The 24,207-nt window shown below is 46.4% G+C and overlaps 1 protein-coding gene, 1 non-coding gene and 1 pseudogene across 2 annotated transcripts in view; 2 read left to right on the top strand and 1 right to left on the bottom strand.

Annotated features, from left to right (window-relative positions):
• LOC119959603 (zinc finger protein 774-like) overlaps positions 1-24,207 on the bottom strand; it is a 1,152,970-nt gene that overhangs the window by 133,303 nt on the left and 995,460 nt on the right. The window lies entirely within an intron of this gene.
• Positions 2,112-2,791, top strand: LOC119959617 (annotated as a pseudogene).
• trnag-ucc lies at positions 21,892-21,963 on the top strand. Its single transcript has one exon. It is a non-coding gene; the product is annotated as a tRNA-Gly (tRNA).

Here is a 24,207-nt window from a genome sequence, read left to right as displayed (position 1 = left end):
ACATTCCTGCCGACCCCGATAATCTTTCACCCTCTTGCTTATCAAGAATCTATCCATCTCTGCCTTAAAAATATTCAAAGACAGGGCAGCACGGTGGTGCAGTGGTTAGCACTGCTGCCTCACGGCGCCGAGGTTCAAGGTTCGATCAAGGCTCTGGGTCTCTGTCTGTGTGGAGTTTGCACATTCTCCCTGTGGTTGTGTAGGTTTCATCCCCCACAACCCAAAGATGTACAGAGTAGGCGGGTTGGTGACGCTAAATTGCCCCTTAATTGTTAAAAATGAATTGGGCACTTTAAATTTATTTTTAAAAAAATATTCAAGGACTCTGCTTCCACTGCATTTTAAGGACGGAAGTTCCAAAGTCATAGAATCCCGACAGCGCAGAAGGAGCCCATTCGGCCCATCAGGTCTGCACCAACCCTCTGAAAGAGCACCCCACCCAGGCCCACCCCACCCATTCCCACACCATCCTCATAACCCCACCCAACACACACGTCCTTGGAGATGAAGGGGCAATTTAGAAAGGCCAATGCACCTAACCTGCACATCTTTGACCTCTGTGAGGAATCCGGAGCACCCGGAGGAAACACACAGGGAGAATGTGCAAACTCCACAGTCACCCAGGTTGGAATTGAACCTGGATCCTTGATGCTGTGAGGCAGCAGTGCTAACCACTGTGCCACCTCCTGTCTTACAACCCTCAAGAGAGAATAATATCTTCATCACCATCTGAAATAGATGATCCCTTATTTTGCAACAGTGACGTCTTGTTCTAGATTCTCACACAAGAGGAAACATCCTCTCCACATCCACCCTGTCAAGACCCCTCAGGATCTTATATCATTCAATCCAGGTTTTACCCAAATCTTTAAATCTGTGTCGCGGCTGCTTGTACGATCAGTGAATGGAAACAGAGTTTCTTTGTCCACCCGATGGGAATCTGGCATAATCTTGTGTCCCTGAATCAAATCTCCCTCAACCTCCTTTTCTGGAACCATTCTGGTAAATCTCCTCTGCACCTTCTCCAAGAACCTTCACATCGTTCCTGAAGAGTGGTGACCAGAGCTTTATAAAGATTCATAGAATAGAATTGGAGCCATAGAATTCCTACAGTGCAGAAGGAGGCCATTCAGCCCATCAAATCTGCAGTGATTCTCTGCAAGGGCACCCTGTCTAGGCCCACACCCCTACCCTGTCCCTGTAACCCCATAGCCCCACCTAACCTGCCCATCCCTGGACACTAAGGGGTAATCCATCTAACTTTCCCTTCTTTGGACTGTTAGAGGAAACCTGAGCACCAGGTGGAAACCCACACAGACACGGGGGGAAAGTGCAAACTCCACACAATCACCAAGGCTGGAATTGAACCCGGGTCCCTAGCACTGTGAGGCAGCAGTGCTAATCACCGTGCCACCAGAAGCATAGTTTTGGTATCAACATTACTGTTTATGAATAAAAGCAAATTACTGCGGATGCTGGAATCTGAAGCCAAAGAGAAAATGCTGGAACATCTCAGCAGGTCTGGCAGCATCTGGAGGGAGAGAAAAGAGCTAACAAAGGACCATCTGGACTCAACATGAGACCTTTTCTCTCCCTACAGATGCTGCCAGACCTGCTGAGATGTTCCAGCATTATCTCCTCGGTTACTGTTTATGAAGCTCAAGATCGACTTTGCTTTGCCATCTATTCTCTTTAATATGACTTGTAGATGTACAAAATCTCTCTTCACCTCTTTCTCACTCCTGCCAAAGAGGCTCGTTGTGTTTTTGTGACAATCCAGCCGTTTTCATGGTCACTTTTTCCCAGTGCCGGCCCCACAAATGACCAGATTCATTCAGCTCAATTTCACAACCTCCCTTTGTGTTTTGTGGGTTCTCTCACTCCCTATTTTCTCTTTTCAATCAGTTTCACAGGGTGTTCGAAGGGGAGGCTTCAAAGTCCGGAAACTCAAACCAAGCATGACATCAGGATCTGACAGATTCCTCAATTTATCATATCCTAAATATCAGCGGATTTTGAACATGGAAGGAAAATGCATCGTTCACAGTGGGGAGAAACCGTACACATCATCAGGCCCCATGAGACAGAAATGCAGCCGCACTGAGGAGAAACCGTGGAAATGTGCGGACTGTGGGAAAGGATTCACTTACCCATCCCAGCTGGAAACTCATCGACGTAGTCACACTGGGGAGAGACCATTCGCCTGCTCCAAGTGTGGGAAGGGATTCACTCAGTCATCCGCCCTGCTCAGTCACCAGCAAGTTCACACTGGGGAGAGACCGTTCACCTGCATCGAGTGTGGGAAGGGATTCACTCGGGCATCCACACTGCCGAAACACCAGCGTGTTCACACTGGGGAGAGACCATTCACCTGCTCCACGTGTGGGAAGGGATTCACTCAGCCATCCAACCTGCTGAGTCACCAGCGAGTTCACACTGGGTAGAGACCGTTCACCTGCTCCACGTGTGGGAAGGGATTCACTGAGTCATCCACACTGAAGAAACACCAGTGTGTTCACACTGGGGAGAGACCGTTCACCTGCACCGAGTGTGGGAAGGGATTCACTCGGTCATCCCACCTGCTGATTCACCAGCGTGTTCACACTGATGAGAGACCGTTCAGGTGCTCTCACTGCGGGGCTGGGTTCAGAGTATCATCTAACTTCACTGCACATCAACGAATTCACACCGGGGAGAGGCCATTCACCTGCTCCCAGTGCGGAAAGGGATTCACCACTTCATCCAACCTGCTGAGACACCAACGAGGCCACAAGTAACCACAGTGATTGGATTTTGCTGTTTACTCACATTCAGGACTGAACCATGTTCATTTGGGTCTCTTTCTGCTGATAACAAACTCCAGCCCATTTATAGGGGCTAATATTCTGGCTGAAAGTTAAATAAATTAGAATTATGTTAAATACGCAGTGTTGAAATTTTTTAATATCTCTGACACAAGTTATTTCCTTTTGAAGTTCTCTCGCTCTCCCCTGTCTCTTCCATCCTCACCTCCAACAAGAAGTGTGAGGAGCTTGTGGAGCTTCTTTGTGACTGAGATTGAGTCAATCCGATCAGCTGCCTCTGCTGCTTCCCGCCCTTCCACGAGCCCACCGGACCAAACTGTCTCTAAATTTCATCCTTTTGACTTCTGGTGCCGGCCATGGAGTAGGAGGTCGCGCATTTGGGAGCTCCCGCTCGTGACGGACCTTTTGAACCTATTCTACCGATTTGTTTCGGAATTCTATTAGAAACATCGGTGGAGAGTGAGACAGTGAGGAGAAATCCCCACCAGTATGTGGAGCCGTGGACCAGAAATGGTTGTCCAAGAAGAATTAGTTGAGCAGCGAAGCTGACTGTAGAACCTGCAGCACGGGAAAGCATGGCGGAGGCGCAGGATCCCGGTTTGGTGGCACAGTGGTCAATGTTACTGCGGGTAGAGTTCATTCAGGAGCTTCGCCAAGCAAATGAAGGCAACCTAATTAAGGCAAGGATTGATTGGGTGGAACAGGGACTGGAAGCCCATGGACCGGCGATCCAGAAGGTGGCTGAGCACGAGGACCATTTAACCGCTTTGGAGGTGGAGGTGGGGCTGATGAGGGACCACCAGAAAAAGTTGCGGGTGGACCGGGAGAACAGGTCCCAGAGACAGAACCTGAGGATTGTCGGCCTCCTGGAGGGCAGTGAAGGGTCGGACGCAAGGGCATGTGTGACAAATATGCTGGAAAAGCTGATGGGAGATGGGGCGTTTTCTCGACCCTTGGAAGTAGATAGAGCGCTTGCGAGGAAGCAGCGAGCAATATGAACCTCCAATTGTGATCTGGGTGCGAAAGCATCGCTTCCTGGATAAGGAGCGGATTTTGCGGTGGGCAAAGCAGACACTGAGCTGCAAGTGGGAGAACTGTGAGCTGCGCATCTACCAGGACCTGGGCGTGAAACTGGCCAAAAGACCAGCTGGATTCAATAGGGTAAAATCGGCCCTCTTCAAGCAGGGGGTGAAGTTTGGGTTATACCCAATGCGTCTGTGGGTCACGTTTGAGGGCCAAGAACTTTACCTTGAATCACCGGACGAAGCGATGGACTTTATCAAAGACAAAAGGCTCGCAGGAGTTTGAGGACATTGAACCTTGGGGGAGGGTATTGCGGTATTGATTCTGTTCTTTTATGTCAGTAAAGTGATTTTGGCAGCGAATTTTAACAACCTGCTTCATAACATTTTAACAACCTGCTTCAATCAAAATTCACTATTTTTTGCCAAACAGTCTTTTTTGGCAGAAAGCTGATTTTCTCGGCGAATTAAGCATTTTAACAACCTGTTTGCATCAAAGTTCAGTAGTTTTTTAGGAAAAGTGCTTTCACGTTGGAAAAGTGCTTTTCTCACAAAGTTTCCTTAGTTTTGATCTGTATATGCAGCGCTCTCTGTGTTTTTTAGGCCGTTGCTTAGATTTGTAAGTTAACTTTATTTCAGTAGGTAGATGGTGGAGGGATTTTTTCTACTGTGTGTTGATTGGGGACTGTGATGTTTTGAATATGTATGCTCGAGCGGGGGGGTGGGATAGGATGTCTGGCGCCATGGGTGGGTTACCAGGCTCGGTGGGCTAAATCACGGAAGTGCAGTGGGGGAGGGGGTGGTGAGTAGGTGGTAAGTTTGTTAAGAGGGGTTGGGATTCTTGTGCTGCTAATAGTGGGGCAGAGGGGGAAGAGGGAGCAGCTCTTCTGACAGAGGAGAAACTGTTGCTGAGAGACAAAAGGGGAGGTCGAGGACAGTGGATGCCCGAAGACGGGCCAATGGAGGTGAGGGACGCGAGCTGGAGGCTGGCCTAAGAAGGGTGATCAGTACATGGAACGTTAGAGGGCTGAATGGGCTGGTTAAGAGAGCTCACATGTTCACACATTTGAAGGGATTGAAGGCGAACGTGGCAATGTTACAGGAGTCACACCTGAGAGCAATAGATCAGACCAGATTGAGGAAGGGATGGGTCGGCCAAGTATTTCATTTCAGTGCTGGACTCTTAAGACTAGGGGGGTCACTATCCTGATCAACAAACGGGTGGCATTTGAGGCAGGGAGAATAGTGGTGGATGTGGGGGCAAGTTCATCATGGTGAGGTGGGGGGTTCGAGGTCAACGACAGGGAGGGTGCCTGCTGTAGCAAAGGAACTAAAGGGGTTCATGGAGTAAATTGTGGGGGGGAGGGGGGTAGACCCGTGGCGGTTCGGACGGCCAAGAGTGAAGGAATTTTCTTTTTTTCTCCCATGTGCACAAAGCGTACTGCCGGATCGACTTCTTTATTCTCAGCATGGTTCTACTGGTGGGGGTGGTTGATGCCGAATATTCGGCAATTGCTCTGTCGGACCATGCCCCACATTGGGTGGATTTACGGGTAAGGAGAGAGGGCAGCGCCCGCAATGGAGGTTGGGTGTGGGAATGTTAGCGGATGAGGGGGTGTGCGGGCGGGTGAAGGAATCTATCCAGAACTATTTGGAAATAAATGACACGGGGGATGTCTCGGCAGCAACGGTTTGGGAAGCGCTGAAGGCAGTGGTTAGGGGGAGTTAATGTCGATACAGACACATAGGGAAAAGGTGGAGCGAGCAGAGAGGGACAGGGTAGTTGGGGAAATACTCCAGGTGGACAGGACATATTCGGAGGCCCCGGAGGCGGGGTTATTGAAGGAGTGGCAGGGGCTACAAATGGAGTTTGAGCTGTTATCTGGAGGGAAGGCGGAGGAGCAACTGAGGAAGGCGAGGGGGGAGCGGTATACGAGTATGGTGAGAAGGCCAGTACGATGCTAGCGCACGAGCTGAGGAAAAGGGAGGCGGCCAGGGAGCTTGGAAGAGTGGAGGGCAGAGGTGGGAACCCGGTCTTGGACCCAGCAGGGGTGAACGGGGTGTTTAAGGAGTTTTATAGTAAGTTATATGAGTCAGAACCCCAGCTGGGGTAGAGGGGATGAGGCAGTTTCTGAGGGAGTTGATGTCTGAAGGAAGGACTGGTGGAGGAGTTGGGAGCCCCGATTGGAATTGAAGAAATAGTAGAGGGGCTGGAGGCCAGGCATTGGGTAAGGCCCCGGGACCGGACAGCTACCCAGTTGAATTTTATAAGAAGTTCTCGGAGATGCTGGGCCCGCTGCTGGTGAGGGTATTTAATGAGGCAAAGGAGCAGGGTGCCTTCCCCCAACAATCTCGCAGGCCTTGATCCTGAACCGGGAGAAGGACCCTGAGCTATGCGGGTCATATAGGCCAATCTCCCTATTGAACGTGGATGCCAAACTGTTGGCCAGAATATTGGCCTCAAGGCTAGAGGGCTGTGTCCCTGAGGTGATAAGGAAGACCAGACTGGGTTTGTGAAGGGCAGGCAACTTTCGGCCAATGTCAGAAGGCTCTTAAACGTTATGACAGGTGGGAGAGGGAAAGGTATCGGATATCTACAAAGAACTCATGGAGTCGGGGGAAACTCAGGTAGAGGAGCTAAAGGGCAAATGGGAAGAGGAGCTCTGGGGAGGATAGAGGCCGGTCTGTGGGCGGATGCCTTGAGCAGAGTCAATACGTCCTCATCATGTGCCAGGCTCAGCCTGATACAATTCATGGTCGTTCACAGGACAGACATTTAAAAAATAATTTAGAGTACCGAATTTATTTTTTCCAATTAAAGGGCAATTTAACGTGGCCAATCCACCTAGTCTACACATCTTGGGGTTGTGGGGGCGAAACCCACGCAAACACAGGCAGAATGTGCAAACTCCACACGGACAGTGACCCAGAGCTGGGATCAAACCTGGGACTTTGGCGCCGTGAGGCAGCGATTCTAACCACTGTGCCACCGTGCTTCCCCGTTCACCGGGCACACATGCCGGTGGCCCGGATGAGCAGGTTTTTTTGGGTAGAGGAGAGGTGTGGGGGGGGGGGGGGGGGGGGTCATGTCCATATGTTCTGGGCATGCCTGAAGCTTGGGGGATTCTGGCAGGGTTTTGCAGATGTCATGTCCACGGCCCTAAAAACACGGGTGGTGCCGAGCCCAGAGGTGCCGGATTTTGGAGTGTCGGCAGTCCAGGGGTCGAGAGAGGCTGATGTCTTGGCCTTTGCCTCCCTGGTAGCCCGGAGACGGATATTGCTAGCGTGGAGGGACTCGAAGCCCCCGGAATCAGAGATCTGGGTTAGCGACATGGCTGGATTTCTCAGACTTGAAAAATCAAGTTTGCCCTCAGAGGGTCAACGCTCGGGTTCATCAGGAGGTGGCAGCCGTTTGTCGACTTCTTTAGAGAAAATTAACTGTCAGCAGAGGCACAAAACTTAAAGTGGGGTAGTTAGGCTATTTTCTGTTGAGGGTAGGAGGGACTTGTTAGGGATGGAGATGATTTATGCACAATGTTTTGTGTGGATTTGCATTGTTTACTGTTGTCACTTATTATAAAATTACAAAAACCTTAATAAAATGTTTTTTTTAAATCAACATCACCAAAATCAGATCATCTGCACATTGCCACATTGCTGTTTGTGCCATGTTGCTTTGTGGAAATTGGCTGCTGCATTTCCTATAACAGTGACGACACTTCAGAAGCTCTTTGGGACATGCTGTGATTGTGAAAGGCGCTACAGAAGTGCAAGTTTTAAATTGAAGATTGATGCTTTCTGATATTAATTGATTTTAGACATCCCCAATTAATAAATTTGCTTTGGTTCGGACAAGACTTTAACCAATTAAATCAAAGGCAGAATTCTGGACAGTAAATTTAAAAAGGAGTTTTTGAAAGAAAAGCTTTACTGACTGACTTGAAGACATTGACGTTTACAACTTCATGCAGGTGATCAGTCTGTAGAAGCGTAACCCTCCCTGGCTCCTTCTTTGACAGTAATTTCCTTGGAACCCGGCCTCGAGAGTCTTCAGTACTTGGCCAGCAAGGAAGACCTTCGGAACCTCGACTTTTATCCCCAAAGTGACCATTACCTCATGTCAGAGTTGGGCCTGTGGTAACATGACCATTGGTCAACTGGGCACCAGTTTAATTTAATTGGATCTTTAATTACTGACACCACCTTCTCTCATTACCTTTGACAGGAATACAATTGAACAGTTTCATACTATCCCATTATCTGATTCTGTACGACCCCTTATTCATACAGTTTCAAATGTTGAGGCTAATCAGAGTTGGAAGGTCTCCCTTGCCAGTACATTTATCCTCATCGCACATTCTTTATATACACAGCGATTAAGCTTTTATATTTTTACAACAAATAAAACTCAGACTTTTACTAGAACTACTGATTCATTATTGTTTAATTAATTGTAACTCAATTAAGGATCACTACTTATTGAGTCATGTTACAGACTTGTAGCTAATTAGTACATTAATATTTAATTTATACATTTGGTTTATACATGCACTGGTTATCTACTGAGTAGTACTACACTCAGTATGCTTCACACGGTGTCTGTGTCCATGTATTTACATTGTGTATTTATCGGATGTCCTAGATTGTTTCATGTATGGAACGATCTGTCTGGACTGTACGCAGAATAATACTTTTCACTGTACCTCGGTACACGTGACAATAAATCAAATCCAATCAAAGAGACAGTTTCTTACTCGTTACCAATTTAGAAGCATGCTGGCAATAATGACTAAAGTTTAACATTGCTTTTGAACAAAATTTAGTAGATCAGATAATGTAAACTGACTACTGCTTGGAATGTTGTACTGGCCTTATTTTTTTTAATAAATGTTTTTATTCAGTTTTCATATTTTATATTGAACAAATTACAAATTGTTAGGAGAGAAAAAAAAAACAAACACGCAAAAATTAACATACATATTTACAGGTAAGCATCTTCGTAGTAGTAACTGCGCCCCCCCCCCCCCCCCCCTCAACATGTTTATTTAGTTTGGTTTTGGGCCTTAGCTAGCCATCGAACCCCCGTAACGAACCTGTAGCCCCCCCCCCCCCCCTCCCGCTACCTTCCCCCGACTATTCTTCCTCTTGTACATTGGCCACAAATAGGTCCCGGAACAGTTGCATGAATGGCTCCCACGTTCTGTGGAAGCCGTCGTCCGACCCTCGGATGGCAAATTTGATTTTCTCCATTTGGAGAGATTCCGAGAGGTCGGACAGCCAGTCCGCATCTCTGGGCGGTGCTGCTGACCGCCAGCCAAACAGGATTCTACGGCGGGCGATCAGGGAGGCAAAGGCAAGGGCGTCCGCCCTCCTCCCCAGGCATAGATCTGGCTGTTCTGAAACCCCGAAGACCGCCACTATCGGGCATGGCTCCACCCTCACTCCCACCACTTTGGACATAACCTCGAAGAAGGCTGTCCAGTACTCCACGAGTCTGGGGCAAGACCAGAACATGTGGGCGTGGTTGGCCGGGCCTCTTTGGCACCGTTCACATCTGTCTTCCACCTCCGGGAAGAACCTACTCATACGGGTTCTTGTTAAGTGGGCTCTATGTACCACTTTTAGTTGCGTCAGGCTGAGCCTTGCGCACGTGGAGGTGGAGTTGACCCTATGCAGTGCTTCGCTCCAGAGTCCCCACCCTATCTCCATCCCCAGGTCGTCCTCCCATTTCCTCCTTGTTGCGTCCAGTATGGTGTCGTCCCTATCTACCAGTCGGTCATACATGTCACTACAGTTCCCTTTCTCTAGGATACTTGCGTCCAGTAGGTCTTCCAGTAGTGTCTGTCGTGGCGGTTGTGGGTACGTCCTTGTCTCCTTTCGTAGGAAGTTTTTGAGCTGCAGGTAGCGTAGCTCGTTCCCCCCAGCTAGCTGAAATTTCTCTGTCAGTTCGTCCAGTGTTGCGATCCTGTCGTCCGTGTATAGGTCCCTGACTGTCAGTGTCCCCCCGTCCTGCCTCCACCTTTTGAAGGTGGCGTCAGTCAGTGCTGGTGTGAACCTATGGTTGTTGCAGATGGGAGCCTTGTCCGACATTTTGGTCAGGCCAAATTGCTGCCGCAGTTGGTTCCAGAATTGGAGGGTGGCTGTCACCACTGGGCTGCTGGAGTGTTTTTTGGGTGGGGATGGGAGTGCTGCCGTGGCGAGGGCCCGGAGGGACGTTCCCATGCAGGAGGCCTCCTCCGCAAGCACCCACTCAGCTTCTGGCTCCTGGATCCATCCCCTTACTCGCTCGGCTGTTGCTGCCCAGTGGTAGAATTGTAGATTCGGGAGGGCTAACCCTCCCCTGGTTTTTGTTTTTTGTAAGACCTTCTTTGGGATCCTAGCATTTTTACCCCCCCCATACGAACGCCATGATGAGTTTGTCCAGCGCTTTGAAAAAGGCCTTGGGGATGTAGATCGGAATGGATCTAAACAGGAAGAGGAACCTGGGCAGTACATTCATTTTGATCGTCTGAACTCTCCCCGCGAGGGAGAGCGGGAGTGTGTTCCATCTTTGCAGGTCCTTTTTAACTTCCTCCGTCAGGCTGGTGAGGTTCCATTTGTGGATCCCTTTCCAGTCATGGGCTATTTGGATCCCCAGGTAGCGGAATTTATGTCGGGCTTGTTTGAACGGCAGCCCCTTTAGTGCTGCCCCCCCCCCCCCCCCTCCCCTTGCGGGTGTACTGGGAAGATCTCACTTTTGCTCATGTTGAGTTTGTAGCCCGAGAAGGCTCCAAACTCTTTCAGGAGCGCGATGATTGTACTGGCCTTATGATGATAACAAGTGGTTCTTCTAAAGAACAATAAAATGAGTACTCGAATTGTTTTAAAACTAATGGCAAAACATTCATATTTCCTCTTGCAAATGTTCCCAAAGTTGTTCAGTTCACACTATATCAGTTTAAAAGAAAGTAACTTTACGAATAAGAGTAATTGAAATATGAATAAGTTTTTAGATTGCGTGAAAAGACGTAAATGGCATCATGCCAAGTTCTCCGCCCCTTAGATTCTACAGGAAACATTAACCATTTCAGCAGACAGTTGGTCTTTTTTTAATTGACAAAGAAAAAATACTTCTCAAAGAATAGCTAATGCCTCTAAAATTAATCAGTGCAAATTGACTTAAATGGAATAACACAGATAAAGTTTTCGAAGGAGAATGAAAAATGTTTTTGTTCAAAATTTGTCCCCAAGGACAAGGGCTGAATCCACGAGAGAGAAAGAGAGACAGGAAGAGATTGAAGGAGAGAGAGAGAGCCAGCGACAAGAGCAGGAACTGTTAGAGATAGCGAAAGTTGAGAGAGCGAAAGAGAGCGAGTCAGGGAGAGGCAGAGAGGGAGAGGTAGGCAGATAAAGAGAAAGAGCAACAAGAGTTCCAAAGACAGACAGAGTTATGTAGAGAGGGAGAGAGATAGATAAGAGAGAGAGGGAAAGAATTCATATTTCATTTTTCAGACTTTGTGATTTGAAAGAGGTAAAGAGATATCGATGCCAACATGGTCCTTGTTATTACCTGAAATCTTTGCGATAAAAGGTTCCCGTTAACTTTGTAAGGCGGGTAACACAGAATCTTTACGGTGTCACCTTCGAGCTGTTAATTGGCTTGTACGGAGCGCGATTACTCCGTGATTTAAATTATAATCTCCTGCAGATGCAGATAACTCTGCTTAATAACACATAAACAGGGCAAAAAGCGTGCGGACCCTGACATAAAACATCACACACATAATTTCCTTAATCAATTGTTAAAATTGTAATAGGAAGGACCATCTGGCATCAGACAAAGGGTACAATGGGTAAAACTTTAGATACAACTTTTGAAAATGGCAGCGTACTGCAAACGCTGTGTGAACAACTAAAGACTTATCAACAGTAATAGAAGCTCAACAAGTGATTTAGGAAAATAATAGGGCGTCAACTGCTAAAAAGTTAGTTGCTCTATGGAGGGAATAATGTCCAAAATTGAAGGATGCCTCCTTGTTAGCCAGCTGGCAGGATAAAGAATTAAAATTGAGTATAGAATTGACAGGTCTTGAAAACGGAATGCGCATTTTTCATTTCATTTTTCATATGGAAAATAACCAAGTTAGGCTATCCACCTTGATCAGAAAGGGGCTAAAACACTCCATTAGTTTTTGTTCAGGAATATCTGAGGATAACAAATCTCCCAAAATGAAAAAAGGGGAGCAAAGTCATTACAAGATTACGGTTAGGAATTTAACAATGGATTCTTGTCTAAAATAACTTCAGATCGTTTCAGGCTGTCCAGATAGACTCAGCGGTGGCTCAGTTCATTTGAAATAAAAATAAATAATAAATATCCAGTAATGTCTCTTTCCAAAAAACTGGTTAAATAGCAAATATTGAAAATTGACTGAAATATGTCCCACTCATAGCCTTCTCGCAGTAAGGATGTACAACAACTAGCGACATCTGACCTTATTAGGCAGACAGACACTGCAAATTCGGAGCGGTAATACAGTGCATTGATAATGGTATGTTTATAGAACTGTCTCAAATACGAGGTCACCAGCTGCAAGATTTAATAACTTCTGTGCCTGCGTCTGATTGCTCTCTGTTCTATGCTGGCAGCTAACGTTAACCCTGAGTACCACTGTTTAAAAAATAAAAATCTAAAAACTGCAGGAAGTCTTACAAAAGATTAATGACACTTGGGCACAGCTATTAAAACACCCGATAGAGTCCAGATGAGAGAATATAGTGACCCAAGCCTGGATAACGGCATTAATATATCACCTATCCCGCAGGCCCAGTTTCGAAACTTTCCCCTATTCACTACTCCACAGTGGTGGTCGATTGATTTTGATCCCTCACACTTTTCACCTCCCTTAGATATTCCCAATCCACATGTCACTCTTTGCTACGATCATACAGCAACCTCGCCCGATTTGGAGAGCATTTACCAAGACAAAAGAAGGGTCTGCCTTTCTTGTTGATTTACCCCCATGGCGTCAGTCGAGACTTGTATCACCCCACGTGACCCTTTCTGTCAACAAAGGCTACAATGCCACGTCCTTGGGATTTCTGGCAGCTGCACTACGAGGACAAGCTGATCCTTTCCTTAATGATGGTCAAACCCTACCCACAGGCACTTTAGAATATTTTAAACACCCATTTGTCCACATTGGCACCATCATCATTCAACCCAATCTACGGCTCCTGAACTACCCGCAGATTTATGGGCAGCCTCCAAACACGAGGTGGTCTCACTAATGTCCCTCCTGTTGTTATTAGAATCAAACCTGATATGCCCTTACCCTCTATTTCACAGTACCCTTTGCGGCCCGAGGCTGAAGAAGGAGTCTCGGTCATGATTCAATCGTTCCTTCAACAGGGAATTCTGATACCATGCCAATCGTCCTGTAATACCCCGATTCTTCCAGTTCCTAAGATAGGAAGACCATCCGAATGGCGTTTGGTCACTCCCAGTTAGCGACATTAGCACCTCCTGGTGGCTCCACCATCATTCAATATGTTGATGACTTACTCCTTGCCAGCCCTGATTTCATCGCTAACCAGCGTGACACCTTTTACCTGCTCATCTGTCTCCATTCATGGGGATATTGAATCCCGCCCGCTAAAGTTCATAAAGGCCAATGGCAAGTCACATTTTGGGGGTCCTAATGAGTGCTACTGATCGCTCCCTTACTCAAGAACGCATTACTCCAATACTGCAGACCCCATTTCCTACATTGCCCAAGCAGGTGCGAGCCTTTTTAGGATTAGTGAACTTTTGCAGACAATGGATTCCGAATGTTACTGTGCATACTAAAGAATTAACTCCGTACTCCTCTCAAAATGCTCCTCTTAAGTTTGATCTACCTGATTCAGCAAAGCAATCTTTTATTACTCTGAAAAACGACCTGGCTACCGCCCCAGCACTAGGACGACCTATGTATGACAGACCGTTTCAGCCGTACGTTAATGTTCTTGATAAATGTGCCACTGGTGTTCTTACACAAGAACACGGTGACCGGCGTTGCCCGGTTGCCTACTATTCTACCAAATTAGATCCTGTAGCTTGCGGTCTACCTCCCTGCACCCAAATTCTTACTGCTGTCCATTTGTTAGCCCAGGCAGCCTCTAATCTGACCTTTCACCAGCCAGTACAAGTGCATACTTCACACTCTATCGTGGCTCTCCTAACGTCTCAGCAAACCCAGCATCTGACTCAAGCGCGATTGAGCCGCTATGAGGTTTCACTATTGCAAAACCCCTACCTCTCTTTTCATTATTGTTCAACCTTAAATCCTGCTGTGTTCCTTGAACAACCCCCCGATAACCTTGAGGACCCACCACACGATTGTTTGCTTCGGAATCACTTCCTTACCGCACCTCGCCCGGATTTAACAGACAGGCCTATTGATAATCCAGATCTAATTTTTTATGTTGATGGCAGTTCTTCCATTTCCCCATTTCCCGTCCCATAGTCGAAATATGCCGTGGTAACCGACACCGACGTGCAGGAAGCAGCAGCCTTCCAGACCCCTGTCTCTGCACAAAAAGCCGAGCTATTCGCCCTTACTCAAGCATGTATTTTGGCCACAGACAAAAGTACTAATGTTTACACTGATTCTAGATATGCCTTTGGCATGACCCATGATTTTGGTCGCCTCTGGCAACAGCGAGGCTTTCTCACCTCTGCGGGAACTCCCATTCAAAATGCACTTTGGGTTAAAAATCTCCTCAATGCTATTCAGCTACCCCGTCAATTGGCAGTTATTAAATGCGTTGCGCACACGAAGGGTGACACTCCTGTTCAATTAGGAAATGCCCGTTCTGATTCAGCAGCTAAAACTGCAGCTTCATCAACCTCTTTAATTGTTCCCAGTGGGGCTAATCAGGCTCTAAACCAGGTACCTGCATTAAGGATGAAGGGCATGCCAGAGATAGCTGAAGTTCGAAATTTGCAGAGGGACGCCTCTGATTCTGAGCGAACACTATGGAAGTCAATGAGGTGTTCGCACTCCTTGACACGAGACCTCTGGCTGACTCCAGTTGGTCAAGTTTGTGTTCCGAATTCTTTATTGCCGTTACTTGTTGATTATTTGCATTCTTGTACCCATCTTGGCAAGAAGGGAGTGGTACAGCTACTCCTAAAAACTTGGTGGCACCCAGATTTGAATACAGCAGCGCAAACGCGGCTGGATCGATGCGTCATTTGAAGGAAACATAATAAGAGTAAAGGTATTAAATGCCCTCCGGGAACCACCCCCTTGCCAGATGATCCTTTTGCTTGTATACAGTTTGATTTTATTGAATTGCCAAAAGCACAGTGCTATAAATATTGTTTAGTAATAATCGATGTGTTTAGTAAATGGATTGAAGCCTTCCCCACCACTAATTGTACGGCACATACAGTAGTGAAGTTGTTGTTAACGGAAGTCATTCCTCGTTTTGGGGTACCCAAAATGGCGAGCTCAGACAATGGACCACATTTTGTAGCTCGGATCAATACTGAATTGTGCAAAGCCCTTGTAATTAAACAGCAACTGCACTGCGCGTATCACCCGCAGGCAGCAGGAATTCTGGAAAAAGCCAACGGGACTTTAAAAGAAAAATTATCTAAATTAACTGAAGAAACTGGGTTAAATTGGCTAAAAGTAAACCCTTGGCACTGTTTCACATGCAAGTGACTTCCCATTCGCGGGCCGGACTGTCAGCTGCAGAGATAGTCTATGGTCGGCCAATGAAGACTCCCTGGGATGCCCATGAAAAACCCCTAGAGGGAGTAGACCTCCATGTGATGGGGGAACAAATGCAGAACTATTTGAATCAATTAACACTTTCTTTGAAGTTTCTTCACTCACAGGTAAAACAGGCACATCTCCCAGTAACGACAGGGACAGCCGTCCCTCGATATCCAGTGGTCAAACCCGGAGACCTCGTGTTGGTAAAAAACTGGGACAGAAAGAAACTAGGACAACGCTGGAGCGGACCCTTCCTCGTACTACTAACGACGCCAACTTCGGTCAAACTTGAAGAACGTGCCAGTTGGATACATCTATCCGATTGAAAGAAGATAGTCTCCAACCCAGACAAGAACACAGGATGAAGATCTTCAGTATAATTTTTGGACTTTCTGGACTACTTAGCCTTAATGGCCACTCGGTAGTAAAAAAAAACGAACTAAACGAGATCTGCCTTCCAATACCTATTTACATATGTCATATCTTTATGCTGAAAAATTGAATATAAGCAAGTGTTGGGTTTGTACCCATATCCCCGTCCATTCGAGGGAAGGAATACCTCTCCAATCTCTCCCCTTTCATACCGCAGAGACAGTTGAATGGATTTTACGACAAAATCAAACAGGAATCAGGGGAGATAGGGGGAATATGAAAATATGGAGATCTGCTGGCTATGACATGACTAAATTTTCAGCTTCGTATCAACCTACCTATAATCATGCCCTGACTCCACCCTCCCTCACTGTCCACTCGTATAATGTTCAAGGTACCATATGTTTTAATAAATCAGGGAAAGGAAAGTTAATGGGGCAAAGTAGGTGCAACCTACCAATACAATCCCCTGGATGACATCAGCTGATGATTTTACAGCCTACAATGGAACCTATTTTATATGCGGCACTAAAGCATATCCGTGGCTCCCCATTGATTGGACAGGATCCTGCTTTTTGGGATATGTCATACCCCAAATGCATCACCGACCCACCCTTAAGCACTCCCCCTCGCGAGCAAAAAGAACAATTTCTAAAACGGAACGGGCAAGGCATGAACGAACTGATCTACATGGCCTCAGCATTGCAACATCTGGCAAACGTAACGGCAACAGAAGCCAGGGACACTGGACAGGCACTGGCCGAGGTCTCAGCTGAGCTAGTGGCTGTCCGGACCGTGGCATTACAAAATCGACTGGCTTTGGATTATCTGTTAGCCTCTCAGGAAGGAACGTGCGCTATCATAGGCCAAGAGTGCTGTACTTACATTCCAGATGGCTCTGAAAATATCACTAACCTGGCCGACCATATTAAGAGACAGGCTGCTCAAATTCAAGAAATTGGCAGTGAATTTCACGACTATAACCCGCCGGGTTGGCTAGGGTGGTTGGGTCATGGATTATTTGATTGGATCTTTAAGGCCTTTATTCTACTACTACTAATGCTACTAGGGATAGGATTTCTGGCCTGCTTGTGTAAATGCATTTTCAAACGAATCATGGATATACTATTTAGTTATTTGTCATGATATGACAAAATGGGGCAGTGTGGTATTGTGTGAAGCAAATAATGGCATGATGGGAAAACTAGTCAAGTCTTCTTGGTACAATTGAATTTAAACTGAGTTCACACAACCTAAGGCACAGATACAAACAGCCGAGGTCAACTTGACCTGAGAACTGGCTGACTCTAACACTCAGATAAGACGCGTTCGTCATGAGACCAGAGGAGTCTAAATATATACAATAAGCTAAAAAACTGTCTCTTCCTGTACATAAACAAATTTGTCCCTTTCTTAAAACAAAGACAAGATAATGATATGAAACTCCAGTCCCCTAAAGGTCAGCAAGGTGACACCATTGTAACGATTATTACTTATGTTTTACTTTCGATCAAATTCCTGACCAAGTTGTATTCATGTTATCTTGATCCTATAATGTATAAAAATCGCCTTATTCTTCTGTAATATCGCAGACTTGGGACGGACGCAGCAGTTTGTATTTGACTGCCTTCCGACTTCAAGTCTCAGCCATACTGCTAGCAGTCAGTTCTAATTCGTAAATAAAGTTCAGTTTTGCTTACCTAATGAATGCTGTTTGAATTTCTCTATCACAGTCAAGAAGCGGGGAAAATATTGAATACGACAAAGTGACAAATTTAATTGATGAGGGAAGGGCTGTAGATGTCATATACATGGACTTCAGTAAAGCATTTGATAAAGTTTCCCATGGCAGGTTGATGGAAAAAGTGAAGTCGTATGGGGTTCAGGGTGTACTAGCTAGATGGATAAAGAACTGGCTGGGCAACAGGAGACAGAGAGTAGTGGTGGAAGGGAGTGTCACAAAATGGAGAAGGGTGACTAGTGGTGTTCCACAGGGATCCGTGCTCGGACCACTGTTGTTTGTGATATACATAAATGATCTGGACGAAGATATAAGTGGTCTGATGAGCAAGTTTGCAGATGATACTAAGATTGGTGGAGTTGCAGATAGTGAGGCGGACTGTCAGAGAATACAGCAAAATGTAGATAGATTGGAGAGTTGGGCAGAGAAATGGCAAATGGAGTTCAATCCAGGCAAATGCGAGGTGATGCATTTTGGAAGATCTAACGCAAGAGCAGACTATGTGGTCAATGGAAGAGTCCTGGGGAAAATTGACGTACAGAGAAATCTGGGGATTCAGGTCCATTGTACCCTGAAGGTGGCAACGCAGGTCGATAGAGTGGTCAAGAAGGCATACAGCATGCTTGCCTTCATCGGACGGGCTATTGAGTACAAGAGTTGGCAGGTCATGTTACAGTTGTATCGGACTTTGGTTCGGCCACATTTGGAATACTGCGTGCAGTTCTGGTCGCCACATTACCAGAAGGATGTGGATTCTTTAGAGAGGGTGCAGAGGAGGTTCACCAGGATGTTGTCTGGTATGGAGGGTGCTAGCTATGAAGAAAGGTTGAGTAGATTAGGATTGTTTTCATTGGAAAATGGAGGTTGAGGGGAGAACTGATTGAGGTCTACAAAATTATGAGAGGTATGGACAGGGTGGATAGCAACAAGCTTTTTCCAAGAGTGGGGGTGTCAGTTACAAGGGGTTGCGATTACAAGGTGAGAGGGGAAAAGTTTAAGGGAGATGTGCGTGGAAAGTTTTTTACGCAGAGGGTGGTGGGTGCCTGGAATGCTTTGCCAGCGGAGGTGGTAGAGGTGGGTACGATGGCATCATTTAAGATGCATCTGGACCAGGGGTGGGCAAACAACGGCCCGCGGGCCGCATGCGGTCCGCCAAAGGTCTTTATGTGGCCCACCAAGATCAAGTCATAAAACAAAAACGTTAATTTAAAAAAAATTTTTTTTAAGGTTAATGGGGGAGGGGGGGGGGCTGTTGGGTTACTTACTGGTATAGGGTGGATACGTTGACTTGAGTAGGGTGAGTGATCATTGCTCGGCACAACATCGAGGGCCGAAGGGCCTATTCTGTGCTGTACTGTTCTATGTTCTATGTTCTAGATGAGGCGCCCAGAATCATAACCGGGTGAAGTAATTATTTTACTTAATATACTATGCGGCCCTTTAAAATTGTGAATTTCTGAATGTGGCCCTTGCACGGAAAAGTTTGCCCACCCCTGATCTGGACAGATATATGAACGGGTGAGGAACAGAGAGAAGTAGACCTTGAAAAATAGGCAACAGGTTTAGATAAAGGATCTGGATCGGCGCCTGTTCCTCTGCTGTAATTTTCTTTGTTCTTTGTTCTTTTTGATTGGTGCGGAAGCTACAAATAATCGTTTTTTTTAAAAAATCAATTCGGAGGACACAATTATTATTTATTTTTCCAATTAAGGGCAATTTAGCCTGGCCAATCCACCTACCCTGCACATCTTTGGGTTGTGGGGGTGAAACCCATGCAGAAACGGGGAGAATGTGCAAACTCCACACGGACAGTGACCCAGGGCCGGGATTGAAACACGGGTCCTCAGCGCTGTAGTCCCACAGCTAACCACTGCTCCACGTGCTGCCCTAGCTACAAATAATTCTAATAACTTTATTGAACAGTTCTCAAATGGAAAGGCACTTGACCACATTAAAACTAAGGATCGGCAATAGATATTTGATCCAGCAAGTCATATTTAGGGCAAAGTTATAAACAGAGGGCATTCATTTAAAGTAATTAGAAAAAGAAGCAACGCTGAGCAAGGCTCGGAGAGTGGGCAAAGAAGTGGCAGATGGAATACAATGTGGAAAAGTGTGAGAAGGAGAACACTTTGGAAGGAGAAATGGAGGCATAGCCTATTTTCTAAATGGGAAAATGCTGAGGAAATCACAAGCACAAAGGGACTTGGGAGACCTGGTTCAAGATTCTCTTCAGGTTAACGTGCAGGTGCACTGCAGCCTCACGGCGCTGAGGTCCCAGGTTCGATCCCGGCTCTGGGTCACTGTCTGTGTGGAGTTTGCACATTTTCCCCGTGTTTACGTGGTTTTCGCCCCCACAACGCAAAGATGTGCAGGGTAGGTGGATTGGCCACGCTAAATTGCCCCTTAATTGGAAAAAAATGAATTGGGTACTATAAATTTTTTTTAAATGTAAAAACAAAAGGTTAACGTGCAGGTTCGGTCGGCAGCTAGGAAGGCAAATGCAATGTATTCATGTCAAGAGGGCTAGAATACAAGACCAGGGATGTACTTCTGAGGCTATATAAGGCCCTGATCAGACCCCATTTGGAGTATTATGAGTAGTTTTGGGCTCCGTATCTAAGGAAGGATGTGTTGGCCTTGGAAAAGGTCCAGAGGAGGTTTTCAAGAATGATCCCTGGAATGAGGAGCTTGTCGTATGAGGAACGGTAGCGGGCTCTGGGTCTGTACTCTTTGGAGTTTAGAAGGATATGGGGGGATCTTATTAAAACTTACAGGATACTGCGGGGCCTGGGTAGAGTGGACATGGAGAAGATGTTTTCTCTTGTAGGAAAAACTAGAAGCAGAGGACACAATCTCAGACTAAAGGGCGATCCTTTAAAACAGAGTCAGAAGTCGTACAACACCAAGTTAATGTCCAACCGGTTTGTTTCGACTCACTAGCTTTAGGGGCACAGTTCCTTCTCAGGTGATGAGGAGGAATTAAAACAGGTGAGGAGGAATTTCTTCAGCCAGAGGGTGGTGAATCTGTGGAAGTCTTTGCCACAGAATGCCGTGGAGGCCAAATCACTGAGTGTCTTTCAGATAGAGATAGATAGGTTCTTGATTAATAAGGGGATCAGGGGTTATAGGGAGAAGGCAGGAGAATGAAGATGAGAAAAATATCAGCCATGATTGAATGGGGGAGCAGATTCGATGGGCCGAGTGGCCTAATTCTGTTACTATGTCTTATGATATGAAGAAAAACATTCTGTGCTGCATGTGGGATCATGATTGCACTGCTCGAAAATGTGGTGGAGGCAGATTCAATTGATGCCTTGAAAGGAGAATTGGACAACTATCTGTTACTATCAGATCAGCCATGGCCTTATTAAATGGTGGAGCAGACTGGGCTGAATAGCCAACTCTAGCTCCTTGCTCATCTGTTCGTATCTTTTGGGGAGAAAAATATCTACAGAGTTCGGGGCCAATGACAGGGGATTGTGACTGTTGCAGAAAGTTGGCACAGATACAATTTGTTGAGTGCCTTTGTTTTGTGCTGTCACCTTTCTATGCCACTGTGTTATGAGGGAAATGCAGTGCACCAATGCAAGAGAGGCACATTGCTCTCTCGACATGGATTGGATTTGTTTATTGTCACGTGCACCAAGTACAGTGAAAAGTATTATTCTGCGAGCAGCTCAAACAGATCATTTCGTACATAAAAAGAAAGTAAACTAAAAAGAAAATACATAATGGGGCAACACAAGGTACACAATGTAAATATGTAGACAAAGGCATTGAATGAAGCATACAAGAGTGTAGTATTAATCAGGTCAGTCCATAAGAGGGTTGTTTCGGAATCTGGTAATAACGGGGAAGAAGCTGTTTTGAATCTGTTTGTGCGTGTTCTCAGACTTTTGTATCTCCTGCCCGATGGAAGAAGTTGGAAGAGTGAGTCAGCTGGGTGGAAGGGGTCTTTGATTATGCTGCCCGCTTTCCCAAGACAGCAGGAGGTGTGGATAGAGTCAATGGATGGGAGGCAGGTTTGTGTGATGATCTGGGCTGTGTTCATTACTCTCTGAAGTTTCTTGCGGTCTTGGGCAGAGCAGTTGCCATATCAGGCTGTGATGCAGCCAGATAGGATGCTTTCTATAGTGCATCTGTAAAAGTTGGTAAGAGTCAGTGTGGACATTCCAAATGTCCTTAGTTTCCTGAAGAAGTGAGCGATGGTGGTATAGTGGTGAGCATAGTTGCCTTCCAAGCAGTTGACCTGGGTTCGATTCCCTGCCACCGCAATAGCAAATTGGAAATTTCTGCCTCACTTCCTGAGAAAGCTAAACAGTTTTTCACACAGAATTTATGCGAAGGTCCAGCGGGGAATGAAATAGGTTTTATGGGCAGCACGGTAGCATGGTGGTTAGCATAAATGCTTCACAGTTCCAGGGTCCCAGGTTCGGTTCCTGGCTGGGTCACTGTCTGTGTGGAGTCTGCACGTCCTCCCCGTGTGTGCGTGGGTTTCCTCCGGGTGCTCCGGTTTCCTCCCACAGTCCAAAGATGTGCGGGTTTGGTGGATTGGCCATGCTAAATTGCCCGTAGTGTCCTAAAAAGTAAGGTTAAGGGGGGGGTTGTTGGGTTACGGGTATAGGGTGGATACATGGGTTTGAGTAGGGTGATCATTGCTCGGCACAACATCGAGAGCCTGTGCTATACTGTTCTATGTTCTATGTTCTAAGTATAGTTGCTGTTGTGCTTTATTGGTGGTAGCGTCGATGTGCGTGGACCAGGACAGATTTTTGGTGAAGGAAACCCTGTGCCCCAGTGCAGGAGAGGCTGGTTGTTGGGCAGTGTGAGCTGAACATACATGGCTGGATGAAGACTACGGCAGATGTCAAGACCCTTGGAGTGAAAACTGGTCTGGAGGGAGTGGGTCAGTGAACCTGGGGAGTTGCATTTTCCATGAATCGTGAGTGTGACCCAGTCACAATTATGAAAACCGTAAACAAACCTATCACTGGTTTTACGAAATGATTTACCGTGTCCCAGGTGTTGCAAATACTGTACATACTGTAGATCAGCCTGCTTGCTGCCCATGTCCAAGTGATATCAGAATAATGTGCTTAAATAAAGTATCCAAACCTCTCATTGTGCTTCATGCCCAGCACCTTGCCTAACTGTGGATCTTCTGTTTTGCTAAATGGGAAATAGAATCTTCCTGTTTACTAATTGCTCTATGGCGGCTGTGTTACCCAGAATCCCCCGGGCTGCAGAAAGTCCCCTATCAGTGAGTGTATGAGGCCAGTGCGCAGGTGCAGTGTGGGTGTGTGCTCTGAGCATGCTCAGTGTCAGTCATGGTGAGAGAGTGAGGAGGAGCTGGGTTGAACACAACAGTGAGCTGTACCCCTGTGAGAAGGGCATCTCCCAGTCTCTGTTTGACTCTCCTGCAGCTTCCTGTCATGGTTGAGTTGGACAAGGAACTCTCCTCATTTGAGCTGGAAAAGGCCATTGATTGCTGAGCAAGCAGAAAGGTGCCCGGCAAGGATGGAATTCCAGCTGACCTGCTCACACACAGAAAGTCCCATCGACTGTCACACCTTCCTGCCCTCCCCTTTTGGGCTGTGAGACTGGTCCATGGAACATGTGTGATGCAATAAAAGCAATAGTGACAGAGGAGACAGCATCAACTACAGCAGGGGTGGGCAAACTACGGCCCGTGGGCCGCATGCGGCCTGCCAAAGGTCTTTATGCGGCCCACCAAGATCAAGTCATCAAAAAAAAAATGTTTAAAAAAATTTTTTTAATAATTTTTTTTTTAATAAGGTTAATGGGGGGGCTGTTGGGTTACGAGTATAGGGTGGATACGTTGACTTGAGTAGGGTGATCATTGCTCAGCACAACATCGAGGGCCGAAGGGCCTGTTCTGTGCTGTACTGTTCTATATGAGGCGCCCAGAATCATAACCAGGTGAAGCGCCATTTTTGAAAAGTAGAGAAAAAGAGGGCTAAAGGCAGAATGCCGCCGGGGGAAGCGCTGAGGTATATGCCGCACGCTAATTGGTTACAACCGGGACTATTAATTAATATACTATGCGGCCCTTTAAAATTGTGAATTTCTGAATGTGGCCCTTGCACGGAAAAGTTTGCCCACCCCTGAACTACAGGGACATCTCACTCCTTAGAGTCAGGGGAAGACCTTCACTTGGGTGATGTTTAAAAGATTCATCTACTTGCAGACTGAGTGTATCCAGAAGCACTGTGCGGTTTCTGTGCTGACAGATCTACAGTGAACATGATCCTCTCCACACACCAGCTACAAGGGAAGAGAACAATTGGGATTTGATCTAAAATGTCAGTGCTGAGAAAGTGAAATGTTCTAATTACTGAGTGAAAGTAAACCTTTCAGTGTGAATCACAATTTACTGGTACAATTGTAAAAGGAACCAAAATGTTTCAATCTCTGGAGGTAAACTTGAGCCTTGAAGTTATGTTTCGGAGCTCACAAGCTGTGGGAAGCTTTGTGAATGTTTCCTCTTCCCTTTTGTA

Source organism: Scyliorhinus canicula, unplaced genomic scaffold (assembly GCF_902713615.1).
Source record: "Scyliorhinus canicula unplaced genomic scaffold, sScyCan1.1, whole genome shotgun sequence".
NCBI lineage: Eukaryota > Metazoa > Chordata > Chondrichthyes > Carcharhiniformes > Scyliorhinidae > Scyliorhinus > Scyliorhinus canicula.
Note: the sequence above shows the minus strand (reverse complement) of the source record. Positions and strands in the feature narration are given on the sequence as shown.